Source organism: Rhipicephalus microplus, chromosome 5, assembly GCF_043290135.1.
Source record: "Rhipicephalus microplus isolate Deutch F79 chromosome 5, USDA_Rmic, whole genome shotgun sequence".
In the NCBI taxonomy this organism is placed as follows: domain Eukaryota; kingdom Metazoa; phylum Arthropoda; class Arachnida; order Ixodida; family Ixodidae; genus Rhipicephalus; species Rhipicephalus microplus.
The window spans coordinates 127,001,222-127,010,120 of NC_134704.1; the positions used below are offsets into that span (position 1 = coordinate 127,001,222).

At 47.6% G+C, this 8,899-nt stretch overlaps 2 non-coding genes across 2 annotated transcripts; both read left to right on the top strand.

The window, feature by feature from the left end:
- Positions 1 to 977: 977 nt before the first annotated feature.
- Positions 978 to 1,050, top strand: TRNAI-UAU (transfer RNA isoleucine (anticodon UAU)). The gene has a single exon. It is a non-coding gene; the product is annotated as a tRNA-Ile (tRNA).
- Positions 1,051 to 2,896: 1,846 nt separating this feature from the next.
- On the top strand, positions 2,897 to 2,969 carry TRNAL-UAA (transfer RNA leucine (anticodon UAA)). The gene has a single exon. It is a non-coding gene; the product is annotated as a tRNA-Leu (tRNA).
- The last annotated feature ends 5,930 nt before the right edge of the window (positions 2,970 to 8,899 follow it).

Genomic DNA, 8,899 nt, shown 5'->3' on the forward strand with positions numbered 1-8,899 from the left:
GCCACGGAAGTAGAATGCAGCAGAGTGGTGCAGTGGAAGCCTGCTAGGCCCATTACCCAGAGGTCCATAAATCTAAACCACACTCTGCTAATTTTATATCCTTTAGCATTAGTGCGCAGTTTCTTACTGCACATTTTCTCACGTAACTAGAGTGCAGCAGAGTGTCGAAGTGGAAGCGTGCTGGGCCCATAACCCAGAGGTCCGTGGATCGAAACCACGCTCTGCTAATTTTATAATTTTTTTGCATCGGTGCGCACTTTCTGACTGCACATTTTCTCACGGAACTAAAATGCAGCAGAGTGGCGCAGTGGAAGCGTGCTGGGCCCATAACCCAGAGGTCCGTGGATCGAAAGCACGCTCCTATAGCTTTATTTTCTTTCGCAGTAGTGCGCACTTTCCTACTGCACGTTTTCCCACGCAATTAGAGTGCAGCAGAGTGGCGCAGTGGAGGCGTGCTGGGCCCATAACCCAGAAGTCCGTGGATCGAAACCACGCTCTGCTAATTTGATATTCTTTTTGCATTACTGCGCACTTTCTTACTGCACATTTTGCCACGTAAGTAGAATGCAGCAGAGTGGTGCAGTGGAAGCGTGCTAGGCCCATTACCCAGAGGTTCTTGGATGGAAACCACGCTCTGCTAATTTTATTTTCTTTGCATTGTTTGCAGTTTCTTACTGCACATTTTCTCACGTAACTAGAGTGCACCAGAGTGGCGCAGTGGAAGCGTGCTGGGCCCATAACCCAGAGGTCCGTGGATCGAAACCACGCTCTGCTAATTTTATTTTCTTTTGCATATGTGCGCAGTTTCTTACTGCACATTTTCTCACGTAACTAGAGTGCAGCAGAGTGGCACAGTGGAAGCGTGCTGGGCTCATAACCCAGAGGTCCGTAGATCGAAACCCCGCTCTGCTAATTGTATGATTTTTTGCATTAGTGCACAGTTTCTTACTGCACACTTTCTCACGTAACTAGAGTGATGCAGAGTGGCGCAGTGGGAGCGTGCTGGGCCTATGACCCAGAGGTCCGTGGATCGAAACCACGCTCTGCTAATTGTATAGTTTTCGATTAGTGCGCAGTTTCTTACTGCACAATTTCTCACGTAATTAGAGTGCCGCAAAGTGTTCCAGTGGAAGCGTGCTGGGCCTATAATCCAGAGGTCCATAGATCTAAACCACACTCTGCTAATTTTATATTGTTTAGCATTAGTGTGCAGTTTCTAAGTGCACAGTTTCTCACATAACCAGAGTGCAGCAAGGTGGCGCAGTGGAACCGTGCTGGGCCCATAACCCAGAGGTCCGTGGATAGATACCACGCTCTGCTAATTTATTATTCTTTTGCAATAGTTCGCACTTTCTTAATGCACATTTTCTCACGTAACTACAATGCAGCAGAATGACGCAGTGAAAGCGTGCTGGGCCCATAACCCAGGTGTCTGTGGATCGAAACAACGCTCTGCTAATTTTATTTTCTTTTGCATAAGTTCGCAGTTTCTTACCGCACATTTTCTCACCGAAATAGAATACAGCAGAAGGGCGCAGTGGAAGCGTGTATGGCCCATAACCCAGTGTTCCGTGGATCGAAACTACGCTCTGCTAATTTTATTTTCTTTTGCATAAGTGCGCAGTTTCTTACTGCACATTTTCTCACGTAACTAGAGTGCAGCAGAGTGGCGCAGTGAAAGCGTGCTGGGCCCATAACCAAGGTGTCCGTGGATCGAAACAACGCTCTGCTAATTTTATTTTATTTTGCATAAGTGCGCAGTTTCTTACCGCACATTTTCTCACCGAACTAGAATACAGCAGAAGGGCGCAGTGGAAGCGTGCATGGCCCATAACCCAGTTGTCCGTGGATCGAAACTACGTTCTGCTAATTTTATTTTCTTTTGCATAAGTGCGCAGTTTCTTACTGCACATTTTCTCACCGAACTAGAATACAGCAGAAGGGCGCAGTGGAAGCGTGCTGGGCCCATAACCCAGGTGTCCGTGGATCGAAACCACGCTCTGCTAATTTTATTTTCTTTTACATAAGTGCGCAGTTTCTTACTGCACAGTTTCTCACGTAACTTGAGTGCAGCAGAGTGGCGCAGTGGAAGCGTGCTGGGCCCGTAACCCAGAGGTCCGTGGATCGAAACCACGCTCTGCGATTTTTAGAATTTTTTGCTTTAGTACGCAGTTTCTTACTGCACATTTTCTCACGTAACTAGAGTGCAGCAGAGTGTGACAGTGGAAGTGTGCTGGGCCCATAAACCAGAGGTCCGTGGATCGAAACCACGCTCTGCTAATTTTATAACTTTTTTTGCATCGGTGCGCACTTTCTGACTGCACATTTTCTCACGGAACTAAAATGCAGCAGAGTGGCGCAGTGGAAGCGTGCTGGGCCCATAACCCAGAGGTCCGTGGATCGAAAGCACGCTCCTATAGCTTCATTTTCTTTCGCAGTAGTGCGCACTTTCCTACTGCACGTTTTCCCACGCAACTACAGTGCAGCAGAGTGGCGCAGTGGAGGCGTGCTAGGCCCATAACCCAGAAGTACGTGGATCGAAACCACGCTCTGCTAATTTGATATTCTTTTTGCATTACTGCGCACTTTCTTACTGCACATTTTGCCACGTAAGTAGAATGCAGCAGAGTGGTGAAGTGGAAGCGTGCTAGGCCCATTACCCAGAAGTTCTTGGATGGAAACCACGCTCTGCTACTTTTATTTTCTTTTGCATATGTGCGCAGTTTCTTACTGCACATTTTCTCACGTAACTAGAGTGCAGCAGAGTGGCGCAGTGGAAGCGTGCTGGGCCCATAACCCAGAGGTCCGTAGATCGAAACCACGCTCTGCTAATTGTATGATTTTTTGCATTAGTGCACAGTTTCTTACTGCACATTTTCTCACGTAACTAGAGTGATGCAGAGTGGCGCAGTGGGAGCGTGCTGGGCCTAAGACCCAGAGGTCCGTGGATCGAAACCACGCTCTGCTAATTGTAGAGTTTTTGCATTCGTGCGCAGTTTCTTACTGCACATTTTCTCACGTAACTAGAGTGCAGCAGAGAGGCGCAGTCGAAGCGTGCTGGGCCCATAACCAAGAGGTCCGTAGATCGAAACTACGCTCTGCTAATTGTATGATGTTTTGCATTAGTGCACAGTTTCTTACTGCACATTTTCTCACGTAACTAAAGTGATGCAGAGTGGCGCAGTGGGAGCGTGCTGGGCCTATGACCCAGAGGTCCGTGGATCGAAACCACGCACTGCTAATTGTATAGTTTTTGCATTAGTGCGCAGTTTCTTACTGCACAATTTCTCACGTAATTAGAGTGCCACAAAATGTTGCAGTAGAAGCGTTCTGGGCCTATAATCCAGAGGTCCATAAATCTAAACCACACTCTGCTAATTTTATATCCTTTAGCATTAGTGCGCAGTTTCTTACTGCACATTTTCTCACGTAACTAGAGTGCAGCAGAGTGTCGCAGTGGAAGCCTGCTGGGCCCATAACCCAGAGGTCCGTGGATCGAAACCACGCTCTGCTAATTTTATAATTTTTTTGCATCGGTGCGCACTTTCTGACTGCACATTTTCTCACGGAACTAAAATGCAGCAGAGTGGCGCAGTGGAAGCGTGCTGGGCCCATAACCCAGAGGTCCGTGGATCGAAAGCACGCTCCTATAGCTTTATTTTCTTTCGCAGTAGTGCGCACTTTCCTACTGCACGTTTTCCCACGCAACTAGAGTGCAGCAGAGTGGCGCAGTGGAGGCGTGCTGGGCCCATAACCCAGAAGTCCGTGGATCGAAACCACGCTCTGCTAATTTGATATTCTTTTTGCATTACTGCGCACTTTCTTACTGCACATTTTGCCACGTAAGTAGAATGCAGCAGAGTGGTGCAGTGGAAGCGTGCTAGGCCCATTACCCAGAGGTTCTTGGATGGAAACCACGCTCTGCTAATTTTATTTTCTTTGCATTGTTTGCAGTTTCTTACAGCACATTTTCTCACGTAACGAGAGTGCACCAGAGTGGCGCAGTGGAAGCGTGCTGGGCCCATAACCCAGAGGTCCGTGGATCGAAACCACGCTCTGCTAATTTTATTTTCTTTTGCATATGTGCGCAGTTTCTTACTGCACATTTTCTCACGTAACTTGAGTGCAGCAGAGTAGCACAGTGGAAGCGTGCTGGGCTCATAACCCAGAAGTCCGTAGAACGAAACCCCGCTCTGCTAATTGTATGATTTTTTGCATTAGTGCACAGTTTCTTACTGCACATTTTCTCACGTAACTAGAGTGATGAAGAGTGGCGCAGTGGGAGCGTGCTGGGCCTATGACCCAGAGGTCCGTGCATCGAAACCACGCTCTGCTAATTGTATAGTTTTTGCATTAGTGCGCAGTTTCTTACTGCACAATTTCTCACGTAATTAGAGTGCCGCAAAGTGTTGCAGTGGAAGCGTGCTGGGCCTATAATCCAGAGGTCCATAGATCTAAACCACACTCTGCTAATTTTATATTGTTTAGCATTAGTGTGCAGTTTCTAAGTGCACATTTTCTCACATAACCAGAGTGCAGCAAGGTGGCGCAGTGGAACCGTGCTGGGCCCATCACCCAGAGGTCCGTGGATAGATACCACGCTCTGCTAATTTATTATTCTTTTGCAATAGTGCGCACTTTCTTAATGCACATTTTCCCACGTAACTACAATGCAGCAGAATGACGCAGTGAAAGCGTGCTGGGCCCATAACCCAGGTGTCTGTGGATCGAAACAACGCTCTGCTAATTTTATTTTCTTTTGCATAAGTGCGCAGTTTCTTACCGCACATTTTCTCACCGAACTAGAATACAGCAGAAGGGCGCAGTGGAAGCGTGCATGGCCCATAACCCAGTTGTCCGTGGATTGAAACTACGCTCTGCTAATTTTATTTCTTTTGCATAAGTGCGCAGTTTCTTACTGCACATTTTCTCACGTAACTAGAGTGCAGCAGAGTGGCGAAGTGAAAGCGTGCTGGGCCCATAACCAAGGTGTCCGTGGATCGAAACAACGCTCTGCTAATTTTATTTTCTTTTGCATAAGTGCGCAGTTTCTTACCGCACATTTTCTCACCAAACTAGAATACAGCAGAAGGGCGCAGTGGAAGCGTGCATGGCCCATAACCCAGTTGTCCGTGGATCGAAACTACGTTCTGCTAATTTTATTTTCTTTTGCATAAGTGCGCAGTTTCTTACTGCACATTTTCTCACCGAACTAGAATACAGCAGAAGGGCGCAGTGGAAGCGTGCTGGGCCCATAACCCAGGTGTCCGTGGATCAAAACCACGCTCTGCTAATTTTATTTTCTTTTACATAAGTGCGCAGTTTCTTACTGCACAGTTTCTCACGTAACTTGAGTGCAGCAGAGTGGCGCAGTGGAAGCGTGCTGGGCCCGTAACCCAGAGGTCCGTGGATCGAAACCACGCTCTGCGATTTTTAGAATTCTTTGCTTTAGTACGCAGTTTCTTACTGCACATTTTCTCGCGTAACTAGAGTGCAGCAGAGTGTGGCAGTGGAAGCGTGCTGGGCCCATAACCCAGAGGTCCGTGGATCGAAACCACGCTCTGCTAATTTTATAAGTTTTTTGCATCGGTGCGCACTTTCTGACTGCACATTTTCTCACGGAACTAAATCGCAGCAGAGTGGCGCAGTGGAAGCGTGCTGGGCCCATAACCCAGAGGTCCGTGGATCGAAAGCACGCTCCTATAGCTTCATTTTCTTTCGCAGTAGTGCGCACTTTCCTACTGCACGTTTTCCCACGCAACTAGAGTGCAGCAGAGTGGCGCAGTGGAGGCGTGCTAGGCCCATAACCCAGAAGTCCGTGGATCGAAACCACGCTCTGCTAATTTGATATTCTTTTTGCATTACTGCGCACTTTCTTACTGCACATTTTGCCACGTAAGTAGAATGCAGCAGAGTGGTGCAGTGGAAGCGTGCTAGGCCCATTACCCAGAAGTTCTTGGATGGAAACCACGCTCTGCTACTTTTATTTTCTTTTGCATATGTGCGCAGTTTCTTACTGCACATTTTCTCACGTAACTAGAGTGCAGCAGAGTGGCGCAGTAGAAGCGTGCTGGGCCCATAACCCAGAGGTCCGTAGATCGAAACCACGCTCTGCTAATTGTATGATTTTTTGCATTAGTGCACAGTTTCTTACTGCACATTTTCTCACGTAACTAGAGTGATGCAGAGTGGCGCTGTGGGAGCGTGCTGGGCCTATGACCCAGAGGTCCGTGGATCGAAACCACGCTCTGCTAATTGTAGAGTTTTTGCATTCGTGCGCAGTTTCTTACTGCACAATTTTTCACGTAATTAGAGTGCCGCAAAGTGTTGCAGTGGAAGCGTGCTGGGCCTATAATCCAGAGGTCCATAGATCTAAACCACACTCTGCTTATTTTATATTCTTTAGCATTAGTGCGCAGTTTCTAACTGCACATTTTCTCACATAACCAGAGCGCAGCAAGGTGGCGCAGTGGAAGCGTGCTGGGCCCATAACCCAGAGGTCCGTGGATCGAAACCACGCTCTGCTAATTTTATTTTCTTTTGCATATGTGCGCAGTTTCTTACTGCACATTTTCTCACGTAACTTGAGTGCAGCAGAGTAGCACAGTGGAAGCGTGCTGGGCTCATAACCCAGAAGTCCGTAGAACGAAACCCCGCTCTGCTAATTGTATGATTTTTTGCATTAGTGCACAGTTTCTTACTGCACATTTTCTCACGTAACTAGAGTGATGAAGAGTGGCGCAGTGGGAGCGTGCTGGGCCTATGACCCAGAGGTCCGTGCATCGAAACCACGCTCTGCTAATTGTATAGTTTTTGCATTAGTGCGCAGTTTCTTACTGCACAATTTCTCACGTAATTAGAGTGCCGCAAAGTGTTGCAGTGGAAGCGTGCTGGGCCTATAATCCAGAGGTCCATAGATCTAAACCACACTCTGCTAATTTTATATTGTTTAGCATTAGTGTGCAGTTTCTAAGTGCACATTTTCTCACATAACCAGAGTGCAGCAAGGTGGCGCAGTGGAACCGTGCTGGGCCCATCACCCAGAGGTCCGTGGATAGATACCACGCTCTGCTAATTTATTATTCTTTTGCAATAGTGCGCACTTTCTTAATGCACATTTTCCCACGTAACTACAATGCAGCAGAATGACGCAGTGAAAGCGTGCTGGGCCCATAACCCAGGTGTCTGTGGATCGAAACAACGCTCTGCTAATTTTATTTTCTTTTGCATAAGTGCGCAGTTTCTTACCGCACATTTTCTCACCGAACTAGAATACAGCAGAAGGGCGCAGTGGAAGCGTGCATGGCCCATAACCCAGTTGTCCGTGGATTGAAACTACGCTCTGCTAATTTTATTTCTTTTGCATAAGTGCGCAGTTTCTTACTGCACATTTTCTCACGTAACTAGAGTGCAGCAGAGTGGCGAAGTGAAAGCGTGCTGGGCCCATAACCAAGGTGTCCGTGGATCGAAACAACGCTCTGCTAATTTTATTTTCTTTTGCATAAGTGCGCAGTTTCTTACCGCACATTTTCTCACCAAACTAGAATACAGCAGAAGGGCGCAGTGGAAGCGTGCATGGCCCATAACCCAGTTGTCCGTGGATCGAAACTACGTTCTGCTAATTTTATTTTCTTTTGCATAAGTGCGCAGTTTCTTACTGCACATTTTCTCACCGAACTAGAATACAGCAGAAGGGCGCAGTGGAAGCGTGCTGGGCCCATAACCCAGGTGTCCGTGGATCAAAACCACGCTCTGCTAATTTTATTTTCTTTTACATAAGTGCGCAGTTTCTTACTGCACAGTTTCTCACGTAACTTGAGTGCAGCAGAGTGGCGCAGTGGAAGCGTGCTGGGCCCGTAACCCAGAGGTCCGTGGATCGAAACCACGCTCTGCGATTTTTAGAATTCTTTGCTTTAGTACGCAGTTTCTTACTGCACATTTTCTCGCGTAACTAGAGTGCAGCAGAGTGTGGCAGTGGAAGCGTGCTGGGCCCATAACCCAGAGGTCCGTGGATCGAAACCACGCTCTGCTAATTTTATAAGTTTTTTGCATCGGTGCGCACTTTCTGACTGCACATTTTCTCACGGAACTAAATCGCAGCAGAGTGGCGCAGTGGAAGCGTGCTGGGCCCATAACCCAGAGGTCCGTGGATCGAAAGCACGCTCCTATAGCTTCATTTTCTTTCGCAGTAGTGCGCACTTTCCTACTGCACGTTTTCCCACGCAACTAGAGTGCAGCAGAGTGGCGCAGTGGAGGCGTGCTAGGCCCATAACCCAGAAGTCCGTGGATCGAAACCACGCTCTGCTAATTTGATATTCTTTTTGCATTACTGCGCACTTTCTTACTGCACATTTTGCCACGTAAGTAGAATGCAGCAGAGTGGTGCAGTGGAAGCGTGCTAGGCCCATTACTCAGAAGTTCTTGGATGGAAACCACGCTCTGCTACTTTTATTTTCTTTTGCATATGTGCGCAGTTTCTTACTGCACATTTTCTCACGTAACTAGAGTGCAGCAGAGTGGCGCAGTAGAAGCGTGCTGGGCCCATAACCCAGAGGTCCGTAGATCGAAACCACGCTCTGCTAATTGTATGATTTTTTGCATTAGTGCACAGTTTCTTACTGCACATTTTCTCACGTAACTAGAGTGATGCAGAGTGGCGCTGTGGGAGCGTGCTGGGCCTATGACCCAGAGGTCCGTGGATCGAAACCACGCTCTGCTAATTGTAGAGTTTTTGCATTCGTGCGCAGTTTCTTACTGCACAATTTTTCACGTAATTAGAGTGCCGCAAAGTGTTGCAGTGGAAGCGTGCTGGGCCTATAATCCAGAGGTCCATAGATCTAAACCACACTCTGCTTATTTTATATTCTTTAGCATTAGTGCGCAGTTTCTAACTGCCCAT